The sequence below is a fragment of the Ailuropoda melanoleuca genome, chromosome 11 (assembly GCF_002007445.2).
Source record: "Ailuropoda melanoleuca isolate Jingjing chromosome 11, ASM200744v2, whole genome shotgun sequence".
NCBI lineage: Eukaryota > Metazoa > Chordata > Mammalia > Carnivora > Ursidae > Ailuropoda > Ailuropoda melanoleuca.
This window is the reverse complement of record NC_048228.1, coordinates 7745740-7772162: the sequence shown is the minus strand read 5'-3', so window position 1 is coordinate 7772162 and position 26423 is coordinate 7745740. Positions and strand designations below refer to the sequence as shown.

Below are 26423 nucleotides of genomic sequence, written 5' to 3'. Positions count from 1 at the left end.
CCCGTAGCCCAGTGCCCTACAGGCTGTGACTGGGAGCCCCTGCAGGGTAGACACATGCAAAGTAGGAACAAGGCCTGTCTGCTGTCACCGAGGCCTTAGTGGAGAACAGGCCAAGGGGAAAGTGGGCACTTCTGGCCGGGGGAAAGCCAGGCCCAGTGTTCCGGAAGACCCTTCCTCTCCTGCCACACTGGCAGTTGGGGCCTTCCCACCTGGGGCTTCCAGTCAGAGCACTGTCCAACCTGCTGCCACTCCCCAGCCGCCTGCCCTTCCCCCTTTGGCTCCTGGCGCCATGATGCGCGCCTCCCGTCTGCGCCCACGCACACCCCATTGGTGCTCAGCCACCGTGGGCGCGAGTCAGGTGAGCGGCAGACAGAGTGGCAGACCCAGCTCACCTCCTTCCCCGCGGGACTGGTGCCAGGGCTGCGCTCTTCCCGGAAGGCTTCCAAGCTCCCCCGCATGGCATCCTGTTGAGCCTGTTCCTGGGGTGCGGGGGCAGGCCTTTTGGGGGGAGAGTGTCTGCTCCATGCGGCCCTGGCGCCAGCTCTTCCTGGAGGCCCCTGTTGGAGTTGCCAGAGGCAGGCAGCTGGGCCAGGGCAGGAGAGGGGGCCGTCTGAGATGGGAGTCAACTGGGATGGAGCCACCTCCCTACCACCCCCACCACCACGGCCCCGCTGGGGACAACCTCAGAGCCCTGGGCGGATCTGTGTGGGTGCCACTAGGTGGCTGTTGCTTCACTGACCCTCAGTGGGATTTTCTCAGCAAGATGCAGACAGAGTCCCCCACCATGCCCTCAGCTGTGCCCAGCACCTACGGCAGCGCTTAGGGACCCTTGTGGCTCTTTGGCCTTGCCCACACTGGCTCCCCAACCCCCATTTTCAATGTCCTTGGGAACTCGAGGGAGTTCTAGGGAGGAGCCAGGAAGGTAGTAGTGGCCTACTGGGTGTCCAGAATGTTTGAGCCTAAATGGTAAGAGACCAGCTTTCCAAGCTCCTGAGCTCCAAGGCTGTACCTTCTTGTCCCCTGGTCCTCTGGCCCCTCGCGTGGGAAAGAAGAGTGCTTTTGTGACTCTCCTTCTCCCTCTTGGCCTTGAGTTTGAAACTGCGACACACCTGGAACCCTCTTGTCCTTCACCTGGTATCTTGAGCAAAAAACTGTCTTTTCCAGTTTCCTCTTGGCCTTTGGGAATAAGGATGCCCTTCCCCATTCCCCTTCAAGGAATAGGAAGCCCCGTGGTCCTACTGAGAGATCTAAGCAGCTCAGGGGTGCCCAGACTGTGGCAGCTAACCCACGCCCTTCAGCACAGTCACGGGGTGGGCGCTGACATGCAGGTGTCTGCCTAGCCGGCACGGTGCCCAGGCATCCTCACACATTCCCATAGACTCCCTGTGTCATCCAAGGGGAGGACGCCATATTTCAGTTTCCCCAGGTAGCTTCTCTGAACAAGTGCTGTGAGAGGTACAGCTGGAGAATCGGGAAGAGAGTGGGGGGTGGTCACCGAGAGGACCCAAAGAGGTTCCCTCTCCTTCCTCTGAACACTTCCTAGCAGGGGGGCACAGATGGCCAAAAAGCACCCGGCCGGGTGTGAGGCAGGAAGATGTGCTGCCTGAGGCCTCCCCCAGCCTGTCAGACCCAACAGACACCGAGCCTCCCTCTCCCTGGTTTGCGGGCCGGCGCCTGAATGAAGTACAGCATAGGAAGGGAGAGCCACTGGCAAAGTCCCATGGAAGGTCAGGGTCAGTGGCCACCCCGTGGGAACAGAAGAAGGCAGAGCATCTGCCCTCCATTGGCCCCTGACATAGGCCTGCTGGGGCGGGGCCACACAGACAGGTGGCTGGTCTGCCCTTCTTCTCCTGGATGCCTGTGTGGATGAGTCCTGGTTTCGAGCTCCCTGAGAGCTGGGAATGGAGGAGATCCTATGAAAATGATGATATGTGACAATCAGTCACAGCAATTAGTGTTTTGGTTAACAGGCCTTTTTTGTTTTCTCTCACCCAGACAGAATGTCACAAATAAATCCTCTCCTGCATTTGCATATTAATTGGATCGGAGACGTCAAGCATCTTTCATTAAAGAAAATGATCTGCATATTTGGAGACATAAAATAGTTATTTTGATGGGTTTTTTTCCTAAGATCAGGGGGTGGGGGAGGTAGGTGATGGGGGCAGAAGAAATTGAGGTAGAGCGAAGGCAGAGGCGCCCCTCTGTCTGAGTTAACCCTGTGCGGTCTGGAGTCCATGCGCCAAGCTTGGGCAGAAGATCATTAATATGTAAATCAGTCCAGGAGCCCAGGGGCCCCAAGGCACCAAGAGGTTGCCCAGGAGCCCAGCTTGGCCCCTGTGCTAAAGGGACCCCAACCAGAGATGTGGGCGAGGAGGCAGGGTGCCATCCTGACTGCTGTCCTGGGTGCATTTCCTGAGGGCAGGGAGTAGTGGGCAAGGGGAGTGTTTCAGTGCCCACCTGTGTCTTGGGGGCTCTCGCCTTGCTTTGCACAGCTCTCTGTTCCCGCCACCACCACCTTGACCTCGGGGTCAGCCCACTCCTCCAGCCTCCTGCTCTTCCTTCCCCCTTGGCTTACTCTTCTGCCCCCCCTTTCTTCGTGCTCTCTGACCTTGGGCTTCCCTGTCCCTGCCATCCTCCCTGTCCCCACATGGACAGTTTTCTGGGGGCAGTAGAAGCAAAGCCTGGAGTCATTATCACAAGCACTAGAAATAACCCAGAAAGCTGCTGGGCCCATATTAGGGCATGAGTTCCCCAGGAAAGCTGAGTGAATGAGTGAGTTTTTGATAGGCAAATACGACTGCCAAAACTCATCCTGGTTTCCCCCTCCTACCTTCAGCTCTAAGTCCTTGTGGGCTGTTCATGCCAGCGTGCTGGGCAGGCACCAGGGGACAGCCTCCTCTAGACATTTCGGAGCTCCCCAGACTCTTTGAGGAGCACAGCAGTGAGGCCGGTCAGCAACATCTGATTTGCTCCCCAGCCTCCCTGCCCTCTCTGGACCTAAAGCCACAATCCCTTGTGCCCTACCCTGCTTAAGTGTTTAGGTGATGATGATGATTTTGTGCCTTATCCTGGTTAGGTGTTCAGGTGATGATGATGACGACAATGACAACGATGACTGCCACCACTTTGTGCACGTAGGAAATGTGCAGACACTTGGCTAAGTTTGGTACTCATTGTCTGCCCGAGTCCTCACCGCTGCCCTCTGAGATAGGCACGATCAGGGCATGCATTTGATAGATAAGGAAACTTGACCTCAGAGGGGCCGGATAAGGTGCCCATTGGTGCCATCAGGGTTCAGAACTTGTAGCCATGGCTGTGCTCTTCACACAAGGCTGCAGGGCTTCTGGGCCATGGGGACCAGTGAGGTCTAGCTCCTGGTTTGATGGCAGCTGACTATAATTTCCGAGTATGAAATCAGAGGACGTGGGTTGAGACTCTCTCAGCACTGCTGCCTCCTCTCACCCCACCGAGAAAGCCCTGTCCATGTTCACAAGACTTGCAGGGAGCTGACTCCCGTGGGTTCTGTGGGCCCCTGAACCAGAGGGGTCTGTTCCAGGCCCACCCATGCTCCTGGTGTGCGGTTTTGCTCAGAACAGTGAAGTGCCCACTTTCCCTGTTCCCACACCCTGCTGGTCCTTGCCATGCAGTGCCCTGGGCTCCTGGGCTCCCTAGGGACTGGGCTGGCCCGAGGGCATGGCCAGCTCCCTGGTTGAGCTGTGAAGCCGCTCACTTGTGCAACTCCCCCGACCCCACCCGAAAGGCAGGCCAGCCTCTCCTTGTGCCCTGCGGTGGGCCCCAGCATCTGGTGGAAGGCTGTCGGGTTGGTGTTGCCTGCCCCACAGTGCTGCTTCTCGGGGACCCCTTCTCTCAAGCACCCAGATTCTGAATGTTCGGTGTGCGCAGCCTTGGGCCATCACCTTGAACTTGACGGTTCTCTCACTTTCGCCACCTTCCTCCACTAGCCACGGCGCTTGGGCAGGGGCACTGCTCCTGGGTCTGAGGGGAAGGCAGGGAGGTATGGTAGAAAGAACCAGGGCTTTTCATTCAAATGGATCAGTTTGGACTCTGGCCTGGCTCTTTTTATGAGCTGCACATCTTGGACAGGATTTCTTCCCTTGCAAAAAGGAGGCTGTCGTTCCTCCCATGGGCAGGGTCTGAGGGGTAATTTGGCTCATCTCTGTTGAGTGCCCAGACACAGGCCTGGGCTGGGACAGGCCCGCATGAATGCCAGCTCAGGGGGCGTGTGCTGGGTCTACTGTCTCCTCCCCAGGGGGTCAGGACGCTGCAAGGGCCTCCCGGGCTGGGGGCTGGAAGTGATCCTTTCCCAAAGGACCCGGCAACTCTGCCCAACTTGTTCCTTTTCGTCTCTGGCCCTCAGCAACTTTGTCAGCATGTGCTTCTGCAAGGCAGGTGGGGGTGCCTGGTGGTCCTCAAGTTTGAGGTTCTTGGAGAAGGGGCCTTGGGTGCCCTTCTTGAGGAGCCTGTGGACAGGCCCGGTGTTTTATGGAGTCTGGGGGAGTCCTGCAGCAGCTGTATCTGTTAAATGCCAAGAAGCCAAGTTGGTTTAATATGATTGTAGCTGCTGCTTTGATAAATCAAAATAATTAAAAATAATAAATTTGATTCCTCAACCAACAGGCTGTGTGTGGGCGCAGGGCCTGGGCTGCCGAGCTAGGGCCAGGGAGGTGGGAGGGGGCCCTGGGACACAGGAAGGCCCGTCTTTGTGGGATCATAAATGAGGAGGTGGACGTGAGCTTGGCAAATCAATTAGGGGAAGAGGGTCTTTCACTCTGCAGAGCTGTTGGCCAGCCTGGGCTGGAGCCCCCACTGGGGCCTGCCACCGGCTTTGTGGCCTTGGGCCACCCTCGGTTTCCTTATCCATCCACCTGCCTCATGGGGCTGTGTGAGGAGTCAAGCCTCACGTGAACGCTGGTCAGCCTCGTGTTGAGTGGGCCCCAGCGGCCCCTCTCGGTCTTCCTTTTACCCCACTTTGTCACTGCCATGGCCGGGACACCCTACTTTATCACTGCTGTGGCTGGGGCACCCCCCTTTGTCATTGCCGTGGCCAGGGCACCCCCCTTTGGCAGTGTTACAGCCAAGGCACCCCACATCGGTACTGCGCAGCTGGAACACCCCACCTTTGGCAGTGCCATGATCAGGGCACTCCCCCTTTGGCAGTGCTGTGGCCGGGGCACCCTGCTTCAGTCCTGCTGTGGCTGGGGCACCCCCTTTGGCAGTGCGGCAGCCAGGGCACCCCAATTTGGTACTCCCGGGGCACCCCCCCTGGACAGTGCCACGGCTGGGGCACCCTGTTTTGGTGCAGCCAGGGCACCCCCTTTAGTACTGCCGCAGCCGGGGCATCCCCTTTGGAACTGTTGTGCCCGAGGTGACCGGACACGCTCACAGCGACTGAGCTGCCTTGCAGGTCCGGCAGCTCACCAGGAGCTCTTCCTCCAGCTGCCGGCTGTTGTCCTAACACAGGATTGTTCTGTTTAGGAGGACATCCCCTGTTGTAGGACGTTTCTATTGATAGCTTCCTTCTGCTTCCAGAATTGGGGCAGGAAGTACATGCCACTCCCTGTGGACCAGGGTCCCTGGTCTGGGTGCCGGCAGCTCCAACATGGGTGGGTGGGTGGGAGTTGGAGAGGGCAGCTCCCCTTGGCTTCCACCCTGTCCCCGCTCCCCCTGCCCCCCTCCACATCCTCAGGAGCTGTATTTGGTGTCTGATCCCGAAGAAGTGCGTGAGCAGCTGGAAATCTGATCTGAGTGGAGGGGGCAGGGGCTGGTGGGGCGGGAGGGACAGGGTGTCTGTCTCTTTAAATGCACTTTGTGTCAGTGTGATAAGGAATTTGATGGCTTTATCAGAAATACCAAAGCTTTATTTAGCAGGGTGAGGCTCACACCACTCAGCTCCACACAATCTGCTGATAAATTGCAAAAAAGAAAAAACCCAACATCTCACCAACACCCAGCACAGCAAGGGAGAAAAGGCAAGGCAGGCGGAAGGGCAGAGAAGCAAACTTGGAAGTTTGGGAGGTTGTGGAGTTGCAGGGGTTGGGAGTGGTGATGGGTGTAGTGGGAGCCCTAGGGGCTTTCTCGAAAGTGCTAACAGGCAGGCATTCTTCCATTCTCCACTGGTGGCCTTTGTAGATTATTCTTGTTTTTGGGAAAAAGCACAGCAAATATCTTCATCTTCCAGGGAAAGGGCTGGTGAAAGAGACCTTTCATTACCCTTGGCTGCTTTTATTTGCTCCTCCTATCCCTCTGCTGTCCCAGCCCACCTCAGTCTCCAGGTGAATCTTCCAGGCCACCCCGCTGGCTGAGCTGGCAAATGCAGGGCCAGCCTCGGGAGGGGCCACGTTTGGCAGAAGGCAGGAGAGACCATCAGGCATGGGGAGTTGCAACTCTGAGAAAGGGGATCCCCCCCTCCGTAAAGCAAAGTGTGGCTGAGGCATCAGGGGAGGGGAGGGCTTGTGACTCCACGCCCAGGGTCAAGTCTCTGCCCAGGTCACAGGAGGAAGCTGGAGGCCCTTTGGCAGGCCCCGCCTACTGCGACATTCCAGGACTTTCCAAGCTATCTGCCAGTTGGGTGGCTCTGGGGGAGCCCCCTATCCTGGCCACTCTAGATTTCTGTACCTTCTGGAGGGTCAGTAAAAGAGCAGAACAACATTTCCGTTTCTGTCTCTTCCTCCTCAGGCCTTCTCTCTGCACCCCATATGTTTCTTCTTGCCCCTTTCTCTTGGGGAGCCCCTCGCCTGATCTGGCTTTCTGGCCAGTGCACAGGCTCAAGGACAACAGCGCCCGGTATTCCTCTTGACTGTCCCTGCTCCCCTCTTTGCCCTCAGCTCCCTGCAAACCTTTCAATGTGAGCAGACCAAGTTTAAGCTGTGCTCCCCACAGCACCTCTTTGCGTGTGCTATGAAGCTTGTGCCTCTTCCGACTTCTTCCAGAAACCGAGGCAGGTACCACCTCTCTGGGTCCCGATGAGAGCCATGGGGAAGGGGAGTGAGTTGGGTGCTGTGTGTAGTGGAAAAGGAGGCACCTCTGTTTCCCCGGCTTCCTGCGGGCTGTCCTCTGCCTGGCTAGGGCTCCCTAGCTCCTGGGCCCCTCACCCCTTTCTAATGGTGTCACAGCCTGGCAGAGCCAAGGCTCAGGGTGGTTACCATGGGCCCTGCCTATCCCAGTCCACGGCTGCTGCTGCTACTTTCCTCTACCCAGTGTCCCTCTTGGTGCCTCAGGGGGTTGGTTGACGTGGGGACATCTCTGCCCACATGACTGTCCCCAAACATGGCTAAAGGGCCAAGGTTTCCAGGGCCCATGAGCTGACCTCTCAAACAGCGTGGGGGCTCGGTGAGGCCAGAGAATGGTTCAGGAGCAGTTACAGGGAACCCAAAGTCAGGCTGACCCAAGGCAAGGGTAGGCAGAGTTCGAGAACCACCCACCCCTAAGCCCCCTTTCCCTGGAGCCGAGAAAGAGCCGAGCCTGTGTGCTCTCAAGAGGCAGTGACCTGCAGGGAGCCCTAGCCAAGGTGAGGCCAGCCAGGCCTAGTGCCATGGCAGGTCAGTCTCCTAGGAATTCCTTGGCTTTAGATAGTGGAGCCCCAGGATTAGCCCAACTGCCAGGGGAGGGGAAATGCTGGGCGGAGAAACAGGGGAGCTCAGAGGAGAGGGTGGGGGCTGAGCTGGCCAGGGAAGGGCAGAGGGTGGAGGAAGCTGTGGAAAGGCCGCAGCCGGGAGACAGACAGGAGGAATAAATGGAAGTGACAGGGTCAGGCCAGACCTTTGTCCTCCAGCCTGATTAGAGAGTCTGCCCTGGATTTCTGAAACTTTGGGATGTTGTCGGACAAACTGGAGCTTAATTCTGTCAGAGCGCTGGGGAGATTAGAATTGACATCCTGGGAGCACATTCCTGGCTGGGCAGAAATCCAGCCCCCGCTGGGAAAGCATGGCCAGCCCAGGGGTGGTGGTGGGGGGTGCCCGTCAAGCCCAGTGGCCACTTCGGCCTTGTGGGTTGGAGCCAGGAGCCTTTGGAAGGCCACGCTGTGTTGTTGGAAGCCTCGGGGCCAGCAGAAACAATGGAGGCACAGCAGAGCCCCTTCTGAGTCTGAACCCTGGTTCTTTGCCTTTGCCTAGCGGTGCTGCCTTGGGAAGAGAGCTTAATTAAGTTGGTTGAAGCTCAGTTTTCGCATCTGTAAAATGGGTCAAGTCTGCCTTCTGGACCCGCTGAACTTTCCTGTCCTTTGATGTTGAAGGCATAGCCTTGGAAAGCCGAGAGGAAGAGGTCAGGCTTCCCACGCTGAGCTCCCCAGCACTGGGAGGACCCAGGGAGTGGTGCCCCCTGCAGGGTGCTGCCCCATGCCATGCGAAGGTGCCCGCCCCTGCCCCAAGGAGGGCCTTTCCAGCAGCCAGCCCCATCAGCTGTGAACAGCCCTCGGTACATCTGTGCCCTGTGTGTCTAAGAGCTCCCAGGAAACCCCCTGCTCAAACCAAGTGAGCCCATGCAAGTGACTCTGGCCTGCCCCGCGGCAGCATCCCATCCAGAACGGCTCCTCTCAGACCAAGAGATGGGGTCAGAGGACCGGAGTGAGGACCGAGCACCTTAGCCCCAAACCAGGCTGTTTGTGGAAGAAAACAGTACCCCTCCCCACTTCCCTCCCAATTCTAATGACTTCTAAATATTGGTAAATATTTTGGCTAATGCAGGCTCTCATGGCAGAGAGCAAAGCTGTCTGCAGTTCAGGACCTACAAATTATTTATTAAAGATCTGAGATGCGGCGCAATTATGTGGAAAGAACCCCCAAAATTAAATAAATAAGTAACAAAATAAATAAATAACAGCCACACTGGCCGCTTGCAGGCTTGGGGAGCTGCATACATGATTGCCGTCTTGATGAACTCCCCCCGGATGTAATGAGCTGATTTTCTGCTGTTAATATTGCATCTGCTGATGAAGGATTCGTTAGGATAATGGAACGAAGCTAAAATATAAATGACTCCCTGTCAAGAAGCAGCTTTTGTTTGTTGATCTCCTGACAGTTCCCGGGCCAAGGCAGGGGTTTCTGTGTGCACACGCATTCAGGATGCGGGCAGGAGGGCGGGGAGAGGGCTTGGGGGGCTGCCCCCCCGGGCCTGGCTCTCCTGGTGTCCTAGGCTTTCCCTGCCAGGTGGAACCCCGTACTTTGAGGGGGCCCCAGAGCCCTGCGGGTGGGGAAGTCCTTGATCCAGACCCCTCCTTCCCCGCCCAGAGGACAGCTTGTCGCACCAAGCCGCTGAGCAGCAGCAAAAGTTACCGGGGGAGCCTGGCAGAGACGGATGGCCGGGGCCGTGAGCGTTGGGATCCCCGCACCAGACTGGATGCGCTGCGTGTGCGCAGGGGAATGGTAGCACCGGGGACGTGGAATCCTAGGCTCTTGAGTGACGTAGGCTGCGGGGAGGCCCATCCCTGGAGCCAACCCTCGCCTTCCCACAGCGTCTTTTTTCCCTCAGCGGTCACGCAGCGCATCTCGCAGAGGCCTAGCAATTCCTTGGGCCGTGGTGCAGGCCATTGTCGAAGAGCACGGACCGGCTGAAATTGTCATGATCCCCCTTCCCGCCCCCTTGCTTGGCTCGTCTAACACCTATCTGAGCCGCCACGTGGGGAATGTCTCTCCCCTTTCTCGAGCTGCTGGGGCTGCTTCTGCCGCCGGGTCTTCGGCTTTCTTATTTTACCTTGTTGTGGTAACATGCACATCACCTAAAATTTTCCATCGTCACCATTTTCAACTGTCCACTTTAGCAGCATTCAGTATCTTCCCGGTGTTGTGCAACCCTCGCCAACATCCAGTTCCGGAAATTTTTCATCACCCCGGACAGGAACTCCATGCTCGTTAGCAGCCACTCCCCAGGCCCCCTTCGCCCTGCCCCTGACAGCTCCTGACCTGCCCTCTGTCCCTGTGGCTTTGCCAGTTCCGGACATTCGGTGTACGTGGAGTCGGACAGTGTGTGACCTTTGCGTCTGGCTTCTCTCACTTCGCGTGTTCTCGCAGGGCCTCCGTGCTGTAGTGTGTACGAGAACTTCATTCCTTTCTGTGGCTGACTAACGCTGCGGTGAGGCTCTGCCTCGTCCTGTTTGGCCAGTCATCCGATGACGGACGTTGGGGTGGTTGTTCACCCTTGGGCCCTTGTGAAGAGAGCATCTGTGAACCTCCGTGTCCAGGTTTATTTGGGTCCATTCTCCATTCTTTTGGGTACATACCCGGATCTCCCCCCAGCTTCTGCAAGGTGGGGACCCTGAAGGTTAGTAACAGGGAAGGTATGGTGAGCACTCACTGTGTGTGGGACCACAGTGCTCGAGTGCCTTCAGCGAATCTTCGCCACAGCCAGGAGGGCAGAAGCTCCGCGAGGACTGTCTTGCTCTCCCACAGTTCTTTCTAGGCCTAGGACAGTATCCAGCACACAGCAGACAGTCCAGAAAGACTCACTGGACCAGCTGCCTTGGAGGTGGGGGCTTCTGCTCCTACTGTTCCATTAAGGACACCAAGGCCTGGAAAAGGTGAAGTGGTCTGCCCTACCAGATCCCGTGCTTGTTAAGTGACAGAGGCAAGATTCCAGCCCCACCTCCCTGACTCTGCTCTTGCCCCATATGCTGGACATTTTCTCTTCCTCATGCCTAGCACCATGCCATGTACACAGTATGTGCTCACTGAGTACCTAAGGCCACCACGGAGCAGGGGCCAAAGAGAGATCTAGGGTCGATTTACCTGGTGGAGGGGCTGGGCGACGCCCAGAGCAGGTGTCTTTCTGTGCATCTATCTGGCAAAATGTGACGGTCTGTCCAAGGAGGCACTGCCTTACCCTCATTGAGCCCCAAGCTGGCAAAGACTGGATTGGACACTGCCGAGCACTCCTCCCAGCATCCTGAGGAAGCCTTCTTGCTGACAGTCTGGCCAGAATCACTCCTCGCCTTGACCTTCAAGGCCCTTGGGTGGGGGAGAGAGCAAACCCAGCCACTGACCTGGATCCCTCTTACTAGGGAGAGGATGGGTCCCACCAGGAAGGTCCTAGGAACTGGAAGAGTTTCTCCCTCCCGTGGGGTCTCAGATGGGGTGGGGAGTCTGGCTCCTCTTCTGGAAGCCTGAGAGGAGACAGGGTAAGACAGGGCCTCCCGTCACAGGCCAAGACCCGGCTGGGCTGGTCTCAGTTTCTGAGACAGGAAAAAGAGAGAAGGCAAGCCAGGAATGGGGACCTTTCAGGGCAGCATCCGGCAAAGGGACAAAGGTCTGGGTGGGGAATGTCTAAGGCAGAGAGCGCGAGCGAGAGCCCCGGGGCTGGTGGGAGTCAGCTGAGTACTTCCCTGCTTTTTCATTCATGTATTTATTAAACACATTTCCTGAGCCAGAACTTGACAGAACAAGGTGGGAAAACCCCTTTCCTGCCCCCAGACTACAGGACCCTGTCTCCCTGTTGACCCTGTACAGATTTTTCAGGATTCTGGCCAAATTCCAGCCCAGATTGTGTTTGGACCCCCCCACCCATCCACCCCCGGGCCAATCCAGAGACCTGCTCCGACTCCTGGTCCTGGGCGGCCAGCCCCACCTGTCCCCTGCCTGCTTTGGGGTGTTAGGGCCCTTTCCCTAAGAGGGGACAGGCACCTGCTGGATTGTGCAGAGCCCTTGGACCCCTCTTTGTCCTGCTAACCACTGTGTAAAAGTTTAGGGCTTCCTTTGACCTTTCCGTTTTGCCTGGTTATGCTGCGGCTGTCCCACTGACACACATCCCCAGGCGTGTTTGCCGGGGTAACTGCTCAGCCCCTGCCTGCCTGCAGCCTTTCTCTCCCTGGCCCTTCTCCCCTGGTAGAGCTTTCTATTCTTTTTCCCCCCTCTATTCCTCCCTTCCTTCCTCCCTCCCTTCTCTCTCTCTCTCTCTCTCTCTCTCTTTCACTCTTTTAACATGGTTTTCCTAAAAAGTTTTTTAATCAATCAAATTTGAGGCAGAAAATAGGTTTTGTCACGCCTGGTCCCGGGGTGGTGTGGCTCTCACTCAGGCTCCTGACAGCTCCTCAATGCAGGAAGGAGGCCAAACAGAATATTTCTTGGGGAAAGTGCCCGTTTCCATGACACTGCCCCTTGTTGTCTGTGCTGCCCCCCTCCTCAAGCTGCCGGCTGACATGGCCTCAGCTCCTGTGAAAGGGCCGTGGAGAGGGTGTGTGTGAGGATGGGGGAGGGGGCAGGGGACAGCATTGGGGGGTAGATGGGCGGCCGACAGCTGCCCTGAGCCTCCATGGCCTCAGAGGGTTGGGGAGCAGGTAGGGGCGGCAGGGACGAGGAGCCTGGCCTGGTGCTGCATAATCAGCCGAGCCTCATAAATATGGGGCTGGGGAGCCGTGGGCGAGACACTGCGAAGCCAAGTCCGGGATAGTCGGTGGCTCCAGCCAGAGGGGACTGCAGCTGGATGAGGCCTCTTCAGGTCCCGGTATGCTGGGCACAGCAGCTGCTTCACCCTTCCCTCTGCCCCTTCCCTCCTCTCCTGGCCTGTCCCTCCACCCGCTCACCCGGGAGAGCCCCTCTCCGTGGCTCTGGCCTCCACGCAGCCCTCCTTCCACCCCAGCACTGCTTGTGCCTGGACGAGCCTCCAGCGTCACACGCCCCGGCCCACCGCACCGCCCCCCACAGAGCTCCCCACTGGCCCTCGGGGTCTCCCCTCTCCTTCCCACTTCCCTCTTCTTCCTTCCCACCGCAGACTTTCACCTTCTCCTCTCTCTTCTACTCTTTTCACTCTCTTTTATAATTAATGATTAGTTTTAATTGGTTTGCTTAGGCAGCCTGACAGCAAATTAACAGAAGCCAGCCCAGGGCTGCCAGGCTTGGGGAGAGACCACTGCACTCCAGCACTGCCTGGGCGAAGGCAGGCCAGGCTGACCCAGGGACCCGTGGGCCAGCTGGGCAGGCTCCGGAGGGACGGCTCTCGCAGCAAGGGTTGGGCCACACCTGGCGGGCACAGTGGCCAATGGGAAGAAGGCAACAGACTCTTGGCACACGAGGCACGTAATCGGCAACTTTCTCTGAGCATTTCTGTTCCCCTCCTCACACCCCTCCCGTGTTCTCATTCACAGAAGACACCGTCCACATCTGCAGGAATTAGGGCCAGGTATAAAAGGAGGGCAGGGGCCCTGCCTTCAGACTGGGGCAGGGCTGGCTTGACGGCGATCCCACCCATCCTCACTCACGCCATGGGCCAATGGGGTTAGCGGCTTGACACCTCCGGGGCCAAGCTTCGGCTTTTTCACGTGGACAGGAGGGAGCCAGTCACCGCGCTCTTGGCCTGGTTAGCTCAGCTGCCTGCCTCCAGCCTCCAGTCTGGATGCTCCAGGACCTGGTTCTGTATCTGATTTGCCGTGCACGTCAGCACAGAAGGCAACGTTTCGGTCCTCAGTTTTCTGGTCAGGGTACTTAGGGTAAAGACCGTCAGATGGGTGGATGGGCCAGAGGGGCGGTGGATGGACAGCTGGCAGAGAAGAGATGCATTGGCCATGGTCCCTAAGCACGTTACTTCTCTTTCTTAGCTAAATGTATGGACTCCTGCTCTCCTCAGTGTTTTCCCGCTCTGTGTCTTCCCGCTCTGTGTCTATCCCCTGGCCCTGCAGAAGCCCTTCCTGAGCCCCAGCAGCTCTTCTGGTCCTCTGCGGGGCCCTCGGCGTGCCCAGCCACCAGCTCACACAGGTCAGACCAGAGGTCAGGGACAGTGAGGGGGGTGGGCAGAGAGAGACAGGAGAAGATGCCCAGGGGGACGAAAAGAGAGGTGAAGCTGAACTTCTTGGGCTCCCGCTGGGGTTCCAGAATGCACCAGCCAATCTCCCTGCTCCTGTCTGCCAGGGCACCTGCCCCAGGGGCCCCGTGAAAGGCACCACCTCAGTCCTGGCCCCTCCGCCAGCATCCCTGCCCCTCCCCCTCCCTCCTCCACCCGGGCCAACTCCCGCAAAGTTTCCTGCGATTGTTGTGTGCGATCGGATCTGCAAGTTGCTCTCTAAGCTTCTTGTCACATTTTGACTTAATGAAGTGCAACTGCTGAGGGATTTGGGTTCAGCGCTCTGGCCTCCCTCGCTCCCTTGTTGTCAGAAAACAGGGGCGGTTGGGGACGGCAACACCGTGCTGCAAGTCGTTATCATTCCGGTCAGTCTGTTTAACACAAAATTAAACAAAGAACTAATTAGTGCCTCATGAATTAATAAATGCACAGTTGCAGGGGAGGATGGGAGGGGAGAAAAAGGTGGTGGAAGGGAGATACTGGAGTTATGGGGTTGGGGGGCTTTGGGGGTTCAAGGGAGGCTGGCCAGGGCGCCCAGAGAGATCTCAGACAGTGAGCATGGGATGGACGCACAGGCAGGTTCTGACAGCCAGGCCTACCCAGGACCTCTCAGCAGAGGCTGGGCTCTCCAGCCTCTGCCCTGCGGCCCTGCCCTGCTTGGCCTCTCTGTCCCCCAGCTCCCCTCTCTGGCTTCTTCTTCTTTCCACTCTCCCACCTCAGGAGCCTCCCCCTTCCTCTCTACTGCCCCCTATCTCAGTCAGCCCAGCCCTCGGCCCTCTGCCAGACACCCGGCCTCTCACCCTTTGGGTCAGGTGGGCATACGAGGCCTGCCCTGGGGTGGGGGGGGGGGCAGCCTCCCCAACTGCCCAACGCCCCCCCCACAGAGCGCTGTGCCTGGCAGGGTGGGCTTTGCCAGGGTAGGCACTTCTGCCCAGGCAGCCCAGCTAAGGCCGCAGAAGCTGGCAGAAGACCCAGCCCTCCTTAGGAGGACTTGTCAAGTACAATTAGCATTATGTGTCTAAATATGTCCTGGGAAACAGAGGGCAGGCGGCAGGACTTGGGTGGCATTCCGGGAGCCCTGTACAAGGTCACCTCACCTCTTGCAATCCCCCCAATCTGATTTGGGGATTACACAGCCTAAGGAAATTGGTGTTATTCCTCTTGCATCATTGATAAGCCACAAATGAGGGAGTGGGGAGGAAAAAACGTAATAAACAGAAAAGTCTTCCTGAGTATGGGTAGGGTTCTGAGGCCCTGGGGCAGGGGGCAGAAGGGTGTGAGCCTGGCAAGCTGGGCTGAATTACATGTTGGCTGAAGTCCCTCTATGTTGCTGGACTGTGTCCCTTTCCTTGCGTGGGCCCCGGGCGTGGGTTGTTGTGTCTCCTTGGGAGGACCTCAGGGTGGAAGGTGCGGTCGTAGCCTATTCCTGGGAGGTGAGGCTTCTTGGTGCCGTGGCCCCTGGTCCACCCTTGCCCCTCTGTCTCTTACTTACTGTAGTGAACAGCTTGGCATCTGTCATTTTTATTCCCAGGGGCTGCGGAAGAGAGTGAAGGAATGGGTGCTGCTATATTCTGTGGTCCCCAGGCCCCTCGGTTTAGCCACTGTATCCACCCCGCCCCCAGACTCCTATCTCTGCCTCTGCAGATATGTGTGCAGTGGGCTCTGACTGCTCTCCTTTGGTTAGGGTGCCCTGAGGACCCTCTTTCCCCTGGCATCACCTTCTACTGCTTTCTGAACTTTTTCCAGTTCTGCTGGCGTATCCTTAAATGAGCCAAAATCCATTTTTGACCCCCCTTCACCAGTCCTGGAGCATCAGCGCCTTGGCCCATAGGTGGCAGGGAGCCCTTGGGCGCACAGCAGGACGGAGGGCATGCGCTGGGGAATTGTGGGCATCCTGCCTTGAAAGACTAACAGGGCTCTTCTCTCTCCCTCCCCAGGATGAAGTGACGCCCTTATTCTGAAAGAGGAGCCTCCAGGACCCGCTACGAGGTAAGGCGTGAGACCCCTCCCTGATCCTTGTGTCCTCGCCCCTGCTCTGGTGACCTGGGACAGGTGTCACTCTGGGCTGGGTGCAGTCCTGCAGAGCACCTGGGGGGACTGGGAAGAAGGAGCCTGGGGATTGGAGCTGCACCGCCCATTCGCACCTGGCCAGAAAAGATGGCCCTAGTAGGAATATGTCAGATTGGCTCTTAGGCTGGAAATGGGTCGGGGGCATGTGGATTGTGGACTGTGGGCATGGAATGTGTTCAAGGTAGCGTGGGGCAGAGGCCTCCCAGGTGCCTGGGCTCGGCCACTCATCAGTACCATCCCCGTTCTCCCAAGCGCCGTCCTCCCACTGTGGCAGCGGCAGCTGGCTGTCCCTGGAAGCTCTGCTTCTAGCTCTTGGGGAGCCTCGTGGACTTGAAAGCCCTAGAACTCCGGCCCTGCCTCTCTCCTTAGAGCTGCCCATCCCCAGTGGCCTCCTCCCGCCTCCATGAGTGGCTAGTTAGGAAGGAGGCTGTAGACCGTAAGCCCTGATCAGGCTGCTGACCTGCCCTTCCCAGGCCCGGGACTTCCCCGGTCTGGCTGGGCCTTCACAGGCTGTCTCAGTCCCTGAGTGGCTCGAGGAACCTCGGGGGCCACCAGGCCTCGGCCCCAGGCAGCGCGGTGTCAGAGGTGACCGGTGGAACGCCAGTGTTATGTAAATAGCGGGACCTGCCCGGCAGGCGAGCTGGCTGGCTGCAGCCATCCATCATCCTCGCTCGGCGGGCGGGGGACAGACACGGCACCGTGCGCCTGGCTCCAAACCTGTTTGTTTTCCCTTTGTCTCCCGCGTTTCGGGCCTGGCTGTGACCGGCTCCGGGTTTTGTCCTGCTGGCCCCCTCCCCCGGGACGATGGGGGGAAGGGAGGAGATTCGTGCGGCTCCCACCGCGGCATCCCTTTCGGACTTCAAAGGCTCCCCCAGCATTGTCTGTGCCTGCGGGCAGTGGCCCTGAAAACGTGATCAGAGGCGGCCGGTGTAGGGCAGGCCCGGCCCGCGCCCTGCGCTCTCGCTGGGGCCCATAGATTCCTCCCTTTGCCGCCAGCTCCACCCTGGTTACAGCTCTGCTCCCTGGGCCTCTCCCCTCGCCTTCCTCTCCCCTGGCGTCCCTTCTGGCCAGCCTGGCCCACTGCTGCCCGCTCCCATCCCCTCTTCACCACAGCGTAACACCTCTCTAGTGGCGTCGAGACTCCTAGAATGTTGAGAGCTCCAGGTCACCACCGCTTACCCCTTCATGTCATTCATGAGGATGGGAAGCGAAGTGAAGGGCTTCTCGGCAGGCGAGGTGCTGGGGCCAGTTCTTGGACATCGGTTTCCCCCATCAGCGCTTGTTCTTTCCCTTCTTTTTATCTGTCCTCTGCTGGTCATGAGAGCCTGACTTCTACGTGAGGCCTCTGCCCAGCCCTTCCCTCCAAGGCCCAGCCCTTCCCTCCACTTCTTGGCAAGGTCCAGATTGGATATTCCTGTCCCCAGCGGTGGAACAGCAATCCTGGGTCTTGAGAATTAGCCCTAGGTGCTTCTATTCTCTGGAGGCCCCCTGCCTGTTTTTGTAAATAAAGTTTTATTGTGACATAGCCACGCCCACTCATTTGCATATTGGTTGTGGCAGCTTCTTACTCCACAGTGGCAGAGCTGAGCAGCTGCAACAGAGAATGTTTGGCCCACAAAGCCTGACCTCTGCTTTTTTTTAAAGTGGCAAAATATACCTAACATGAAAATTACCATCGTAACCACTTTTAAGTGTAGAGTCTCCTGGCATTAAGTGTGTCCACACTGTTGACTGTCATCCAGCCCTGTGCTCTTATCTTCGATGGGATTGCTCGGAGAGGCTCGAGCAGTTGTCTTGGAGCCTGTCCGGGGGGCTGCAGGCTACTTGCAGACCTGGTCTGTTAGGGGCCGACCTCTCTCTCCGTCCTCCTCAGGGCCTCATCTCTGCTCAGTTCCACCCACCTAGAAGTCCAGGCTTGTCTTCCTTTGACAGCCACCATTTCCTGAGAGCTTGGCATTCCATCCCAGAAGCCCTACATAGCCTCTAGCCTTTATTAAGCTCTCACATCCAGGTTCCTCTTCTGTAAAGTGAGCAGAATAGCTACTTTTTTTCTTTAAGATTTATTTATTTATTTATTTAAGAGAGTGTGCCCATTGTGGGGAGGGTTGGGGTAGGGGAGAGAGAGAGAAGCTCAAGCAGACTCCCCACTGAGTACAGAGCCTGACACAGGGCTGGATCCAGGACACTGAGATGATGACCTGAGCCGAAATCAAGAGTCGGATGCTTAACCGACTGAGCCCCCCAGGCACCCCCAGAACAGCTACTTTTGCAGACAAAGTTACTGGGACGAATGAGTGCATGTGGTCAGAGGTGTCTGGCCTAGGGCCTGACAGGTAGGAAGAACTCATATTCCCTCCTTTCTCTTATACCTTTTCGCCTCCCAGAGCCCTAGCCATCCTTGGGCAGGTTCTAAGGGGTTCCCCACCCCTGCCCAGGGACTTGTGAGGCTGACTTCTTGGGGAAGGTGAGTCTCCTCACTCCAGTGGATACCATGGAAGGAAATGCCCCACAGGCGGTGGGCTGAGGAGCAGTGGGGTTCTCAGGTCAGTGCGGGGTCCTCTGCTGCAGGGCTCTGGGAAATCACGTAAGTTCTCTGGGCATCTCTCTCTCTCTCTCTCTGTGTCTGTGTGTGTGTGTGTAAAAGGGCGTCCTGCAGCATGCAGTCTGCTTCCCAGGCTGTTGCAAGTAGGAACTAGGTGCTCAGGGGAGAGCCGTGAAGGTGTGTTAGGGGGTGCTGGCCAAGGGGAGAGTCTGAGTTTGAACCTGGGCCCGTTCTGGGGGAGGTGGGAACTAGGCCATAGTTCCAATTGAGAAGGCACCGGAAGTTACATGGTGGGCCCTTGCTCTGTACAGGGGCAGGGACCAAGGCTGCTCTGACACGTTACTGGTGCTGTGAGCTGATCCGGCCTGGCTCCAAGACTTAGAGGAGTGGCTGGCGGGGAGGGGAGCCGGGGGAGGAGGAGGGAAGCAGTTGGAGGTCTGAGGCCAGAGCTGTGGCCACTGGCCGCCCACTCCTGCTGCTTCTGCTGCCAGCTCTCTTCCTGCCCTCTTTCCATGGGCTCCTGGCCTTTTGTGTATCTGTTTCCCCCTCCCAGCATCCCGCTAGTTTCTCTTCCTCCTGGCCTTCCCACCACCCGTATTGCTACCCCCAACTCCACAACGCACGCACGCTCTCTCTCCCTCCCTCTCTCTCTCTCCTTTTCATCTACTCCGAAGGCTTTACTTTACTTCCTTGTCACCCTAATTGATTGCATTAACCTTTCAGCGTATTGGATTCCTCGGCATCGTGCAGAGAGCCCTGCGCAATATGCTTATAATCTGAGCCATAATGGACAGTTTGCAGTCAACAAGCCCCTTCTCCCTTCTCTGCCATTGGCCCCGTGACATCTCTCTGGCCCTGGCCACCATGGCCACTTCCCCCGCCGCCGGCAGGGGTGGGGTGGTGGAATGAGGCTGGGTGGAACCAGACACAGCTTGGACGCCCCCCCCCCACGCCCTGTGGATTTCCCTGCACCTCCCGTCCTCCCAGCTCTGCCCCCACTCTGCCTCTGCTTCTCCGAGCCTCCCGGCCCGGGTCCTTCACCAGGCTTCTGGTCTTGGAGAATCCTCTGGGCTTGGCTGTCGGCTTCTGGGACTCTGACTAATGAGTGGCTGATGGGGCCAGTTTGGATTTGGGGAATAAAAGAGTCCCCTGGTCCCACCAGATGGTTCTCAGAGCAGACCGTCACTCCTTCGCTTGCCTTGGAGGCTTTGGGGAAAGATGGTGGTGACCAATGGGGGAGGGGGAGACGTGGGGTGCAGACAGCAGAACAATAAAGCTTGAGAGAAGGCTAGGCAAGGCAGGTTGGCTTAGCCTCCCAGGAGACCTGGCATGGGGGGGGCAGCAGAACATGAAAGCTGGCTTCTCAGGTTAGTAAGAGTGGGCTCTCTCAGGTGGGTTCCCAGACGGGCACCTCCCTGTCCAGCATCGGGCAGAGGAGCTGTCTGTGCCAGCTGCCTGGTCCGGGGAGCTCAGCGAACCCTGGCCTTGTAGGTCCTGGCTAGGGCTGCCAGCCCTCAGACCCAAAGCCCGGTCAGCCAGATCTTCATTCACAATAGGATGGATGCCGGGTTGAATACATTAGTGTCAGGCCGGAGGAGCGGGATGGAAGCTCCCCTTAGCCCTGGTGGGACTTCCTTTCTCCCGCACTGTTCCCCCCCACCCCGCCCCCATCCTCTGCCCATCATCTCCTCCTTCTGAGCATCCCCCTCCTGCCGTCACTCCATCATTCCGAAGGGCAGGCTTTGGCAACAGGGGGCCAGACTAGGTCCTTCCCACCCTCTCCCAGGGATTTTGGGGGTGGGCAGAGGGCACAGCAGGGAGAAGCCAAGCAGCGAATTAAAGTTTGGTGATTGTCAGTGTCAGGAGAAGCTAAATAACCCTGTAACTAGTATGAAGGTGAATTCACGGTCTGCTGCACATGGAAAATATGAGAGCTCTGTGAGACGAGGAGAGTGAGCGGCAGTCTGCCTGCCACGGTGGGCAGCCTCCTCTCCAGGGACCCGGGCAGAGAGGCAGGAGGAGGGCCATGCCCTCTCCCATGCCTGCCAGGGAACAGCTGCCCGGGACCCCATCCACGTATGGGGGGTGGCTCAGCTTGCTTCACGACCTGCTGGAACAGCACTGGGGACCCAGGTAAACGTCTGTGGGCACCCAGCCCAGCCCCCAGGACGCCAACCCGTCCGGCCGGGTCCGTGTTCGTCTCTGCTCGCTAGTCCCCCCTGAGCGCTCACTCTGTGCCAGGCTACGTGCTGTGCGCTGTACCACCACTTTCTGATAATCCACTCCTCTGAGCTATAATTTACATGCCAAGTGTACAATTCGGTGGTTTTTTAGTATATTCCCAATATCGTGTGATCACGACCGCTAGCTAATTTTAGAGTATTTTCATCACTCCAGAAAGAAACCCCATACTCATGAGCAGTCACTCCACATTCCTCCTCAACCCCCAGCCCTAGGCAATCACTAATTATTCTCTTTGATGCTGAGAAAATGGAAGCTCAGAGAGGGTCAGTGACTTGGTCAAGGTGGCACAGCCAGTGAGGGAGGGAGCTGAGGTTTGGACCCAGGTAGTGGGACTCCAGAGTCAGTGCTCCTTGAGGGACTGTCTGCCCGATGTCCACGTGCCCCACCACGCGTTTCTAACATCCCAGGCTCAGGCGTGTATGAGCACCATCCAAACACGTAGGCCCAGGCGGCAACACGCATCTCTCTCCCTAGATACACTTGCGAACCCGTACAGAAAAATCTCACACCCTTCAGAAGGGCAGCTAATGTCCCCTCCTCTTGCACCTTCTCTTCCCCAGCCCAGGCCCTGGAAGCGAGGCTTGGCACAGGATCCAGCAGCAGCAGGGGAGCTGGAGTGGCCAGTGAGACCTCCATGGCTTCAGAGTTTTAAAAGGAGAAATCTCCATCTCGCCTTTAGCTGATCATCGTAGCTAAAATCCAATGCCAACACAACATTCCAGAACAGGTCCCGCCCGGGTTGGGGCCACTGGCTGGGCTGCGTGGTGCCCACAGGGGAACTCGAGAAGCTCAGCCCCCACATCACACTTACTCTCTTTCCGTCCGACTCTCACTCTGTCCTTCGCTTCTGTCCTGTCCTTCCCATCTGCCTCTTTCTTCTTTACACCCCTGCTGTCCCACCCCAAAACTTCAAAAAAAAAAAAATTTGCATGTGTGTGTGTGTATGTGGCCATACTCTTGACTTGAAAAATGTGGGCATTAATGTGAAACTCATCCTGCCTCTGATAAGAGATGAATACAGGAGGAGACACAAAGGGAAAGGTAGAGCAGAGAACGAGTCTGCTGGATTTGGTTTGGGGTTTTTTCCTCCTTCTTCTCTCTCCCTCTGAAGCGGAGGATCCGGCCCAGCCAGTTTGGATATTTATTAAGAAAAAGCCAAAGATAATTAACTTTTTTGTTTTTGTTTTGTTTGCGGGTGCCTCCCCTGCTGGCACTCCTGACTGCCTGGCAGATTAAACCTGCTCCCTGCTCCCTGGGTGCTGGGCTGCCGGCAACTCAGCTGCCGGCTGCCCTGGAACCACTGGGCCCCTTGGCCGCCCACCCAGCCACCCACCTCTGGTGCCAGGCCTAGAGTCACTTTATGCTGCCGCTGATGCCATGTCCCCAGGCTCTTCTGACTTCTAGAGCAGCCTTTAGAGCTGGGTAAGTGGCCTGGGGGGGAGAGAGAGGAGGGCTACCGTTGGGGTGGTGACCAGCACTTCCCTGAAAGGAGAAGCAGTGAAAAAGCAAGTCCTACCATGGGGCCAGGCCATGCCCTCTGGCCAGTTCAGGGCTGTCCGCTTTCCAGAAGAGGACAAGGAGAACAGAGAATGAGCTGCAAGTGGAGGCGAGGCCAGCTTTGGGCCATGCCCACCCCCAGCTCTCCTAGGAGGCTGGTACACTGCCAAGACCCATGGGCCTTGGGAACGCTCTGGAGGAGACTCGGGGCCACAGAACCATCCCACCATTGCCGTCTACCCTCAACACTGGCCTCCGTCCCACTCCCACCTCTGACCCAGCCCAGGCCATCTGGGGGCCCTGCAGCATGCTTAGGGAGCCCGCACTGCCTCTGGCCTGCTGCCCTAGGACCATGCAGAGCCCTGAGGCCAGGCTCTGACCTGAGCCTGAGTCCTGTCTGTGGGCCAAGAAGGTGGCAGTTCTAGTCCTCTCCATGGGGGGACAGAGTTGAGTGTATCTTAGGAGCCGGGACAGCCAGTGAGGAAGGCAGGTCCTCTCTAGGGGCCAGCCAAGCTGAAGTTTAGGGTTGGAGGTGTGGTTTGCCCCTCTGCTAAATGAATATGCCTCAGCCTTTCCCCTGGCAGAGACCTCTCCTCCATGCCCCTGGCTTCATCCCCAACTGGACAAGTAGGCAGCAATGTGAGGTCCCTCCAGGTAGGGAACCCACTTTGGAGCTGGGTACAGAAAGCAGGGCATTTTTTTCAAGGATTTTGCTGGCCCTTTTTTTTTTTCCTCTGAAATATAAGGATGTGCAATTTTTTTGGTTTCAATTTAGCATTGGAGAATTTTATAATTTAGTAATTAAAATCTCTGATAGGCTTTAGAAATTGCGGCTAATTGAATTTAATGGGAAGATGATTTTCAATTTTATTTGATTACCGGGACCCCTGGCATCGGTATTTATGGGAAAAAAATGGGAAATGTGCTGTGTGGGCTAAGATGGCATAATTGAATTAGGGATAATCGGATTTCTCCGTCATGAATTTCACTATAATTTTCCTATAATTTTCCATTAGATATCTAGTTTACAAATATTCACAAAGAAATGAAGCTCTTTCGGAATGGAGATTGCTGGCTAACAGGATTACGGGGCCGAGCACGCGGCTGTGCCAGCCCCTACACGGCCATAATGCGATCCCTGTATCTGCCTTATACTTAGCCTGAGCCTGGCCTCAGCCCCTCGCTCCACCACCCACTTTCCTGCTCCTCTCGGCCCTTTGTACCTTCTCCGTTCCTATGTGCCCCCTGCCCAGACACCCACCTGTCCCTGGCCCACGACTTCTTGCGTCCTGGCAGACTGTCCCATCCCCGTGCTGCGGTGCTTCCTGTCCACACTTTGCTCACTTGACGTTCTCCCCGACACCCTCCCTCTGTCAGCCCAAGCAGTGCACTCACACGCAAACACACGGACTCCCTCACAGGTGCGAACATGCTTGTTCACATGCACACACAGTCCTTTGGCCAAGGCTTCTGTGCCCTGGCCCAGTCGCCTCAGAGGGAACCAGTTTATTGGGATCCTGGGGTGGGGTGCAGGAACAAAAGGAGCTTTGTTCAAGTTTATGTGAAAGTTACAAATTCAGAATGAGAGCAGATAAAGCCTGACATACCTGGTGTGTAAACAGGCTGGTGAGTGAGAAGGCCCCAGGCTCGGGAGGGAGAGAGAATGAGTGGGCACGTTCTGGGGGTGTGAGGGGACCAGGAGCCAACCATGGAAGCCGGCCTGGTTTTCCCTGGACTCATGTGAGGGGCCCGGTGGCTGGGATTACTGGGCATGTCTCCATATTTTCTCTTGGGGATGGGATGGGGTGCATAAGGAGGAACTGGTGTCTCTGGGCCCAGGGCCTCGAGACCGGGAGGAATCGAGGCATTGGGCTTTCTGTGCCGAGGCTGAGGCACAAATGTCCTTACTGTGGCCTGGCCTCAGGGTCTAAGACATGTCATCACATCGGGGTCCTCAAGGCAAAAATTGGCCCTAGTCTCAGAGATGCCAGAGTTCTGGGCCTCTCCCCTTCCTATGAGCACACACCCAAAGAGAAAGAAAGAGAAATCTGGGGACCCCTCCATTATGCAGCCTCTGACTCACATCTCATGACCTCGATGCCTCAGCCTTCTTCTCCAGCTTTCTTAAATCATAACACGCCAAGATGGCCTCATTCTCTGTACCTCTCTGGCCTATCCTCTGCTCTTGGGCAAGGCCTCTTAAGCCTGTAGTGGCTGATTGCGACTATCGCCTTGGCAGAACAGAGCTTTTCAGGCAGCCTACACCTCCCTCCACCACTGCCTGACGGGTCCCTATGGCAGGCCCTGTCTGCCCTGCGTCCTTCCAGCTCTCCATCCTTTGTCCACTACAGGCCCCAAAGTCACTGTGCAGCCAATCCAGTTGGCCTTGTCTAGGTAACTGGCAGGCATGCCCTCCCATGCCCTGACCACCATCAGCAGAAGCCCAGAAGGATATTCAGAGACAGCCAGCAGGCCGTATGGGTCACATATGCAGGGGGCTCCCCCGTACGTGCATCATCAAATAAACCCAGAAATCACCCTTGCACTCCTGAGTGACTCTTATGTCTCACAGGCTTCCTCCACATCCCGGCTGCCGAGTGGGGAAGCAGACACTTAGGACTGGGGTTTGGGTTTGACTGCCTGTTGTTACAGCCCAAAGCTGTAAGCCTTGCTTTGGAGAGTCATAGGTGAGAGCAGACAGAGGCATAGGTGTCCTCGAGCAGTCCTGGACACAGAGATGCCCTCTCTGAGATCCCACGTGGGGAGCAGAGCTCATGGCCTTCCGTGTGTGATTGCCTTATACCAACACTTGTCCTGGCCTCTGGGTAGCTCATGGCTTGGTTAAGCTCTGCTCCCTTATTCAGGGTTTTAGGGTCAGGGGACCCTCAGCAAAGACTCTGGGCCACTCTAGCTACTTTTCCTACATAAGAACAGGGCAGGCCTGAAGGGCAGAAGGTTGTGTGTGGTGACCAGAAAGGGGGTTGCCAAGAAGGCTTCGGGGAGGGCAGTCAAATAGGGAAGAGATGCTAACCTCTTCCCTGTGAAGCCATTTGGAACTTAAAAAAAGAAAAAAGAAAAAAAGACTAAGAAGAAAAATAAGGGGAAAGTGGGAAAACAAGTAGATTGGTTATTCTCTGACTTCTTTGCCCCAAGGTCTCCCTGAGCCTCTCCCTTTGCAAAATAGAAATATTGCAGAAATAGGCTAGTGCCATTTTGCTGAATGCTGCTCAAAGACCAGAGAAAACCTGGGGTCTATTCCGCTCCCCTAATTGGAGGCAGTGTGGCCTTCCCTGAAACAGGAGAGGAAGGTGGCAGCGCGGGGACACAGGGGACAGAGGGAGAGCTAGTGAGATCTAGGTATTGCACTAGCAAAGCTGGCCACGTTCCTGCTTACCTGGCTGCCTCCTTTCTTGAGGCTCCCCAAGTCCAATGGGTAACTTGGATCCCTAAAATTTAAGGAATTTTCTGGCCATAGTAGGGACGTCTGGGGACAGAGAGACCCACCAGAGTGCTTTCTTTGAGGGAAAAGGAGAAGGGCTGAGGAGAGCACAGAGATAAGCTGGCGGACAGGAAATGTGGCTGCTGATGGAGGGGCAGGTGGCAGGACACTCGTTCCTTGGTTCAAGGGTGCCTCTTCCCTCCATGCCAAGATCCTTAATGGGGCATGGCAGAGGCAGGAGGGCGGGAGGGAAGCCCAAGTGATGGCATGGATCTATGGTGGGCGCTCGGAGTAAAGGCTGCCCAGCAGAGTGAGGGAAGGAGGTGCTGGATGCCCCTCATGGCCCAACTGCGGGGCTCGGGGCCGAAATTTGGGGCAGAGGAAGAGGAGAAAGACCCCGGGCGGAGAGCAGGGATGTCTAGGAGGCCTGGGTCAGCCTGGGTTGGTCTGGTCGGGAGGGAACCGGGGCCCATTTCAAGGCACAGCCAAGCCCAAGTGGTGGAAGCCGGCGATCCGGGCTCTCCTTGGAACCTGCCGCGGGTGGCAGGCAGAGCTGGTTGAGGCCAATACACGTGTCCCATCCCCCCTTCCCACCTGCCCCCAGGCCCACCTCCCGGTAGCCTTTCCTCCTTGGGACTAAACAGCCCCGCCACCACCCTCACCATGAGACTCGGGTATGAGGGGAATCACAAGCCCTGGTACCCCCTCACCCGGAGTCCACAGGGCGCGCGAGAGGGAGCATGAGGGCGCGCGACCCGGCGGTGCGACCCCGCGGCGCTCACACCTGCGCCCGCCCTCGCGGAAAACTTTGCGCGGCCGCGCGCGCCGCGAGCCCTGGGCCGGCCGGCC

The 26423-nt window shown here is 57.3% G+C and overlaps 1 protein-coding gene across 1 annotated transcript in view; it reads left to right on the top strand.

Annotated features, from left to right (window-relative positions):
- Window positions 1-26423, top strand: part of CASZ1 (castor zinc finger 1) — a 138035-nt gene that overhangs the window by 67339 nt on the left and 44273 nt on the right. Inside the window, exon 3 of the mRNA XM_034671191.1 lies at window positions 15720-15771. The gene's annotated coding sequence lies outside the window, so the exon portion shown is untranslated. The remainder of the gene's footprint in view (window positions 1-15719; window positions 15772-26423) is intronic.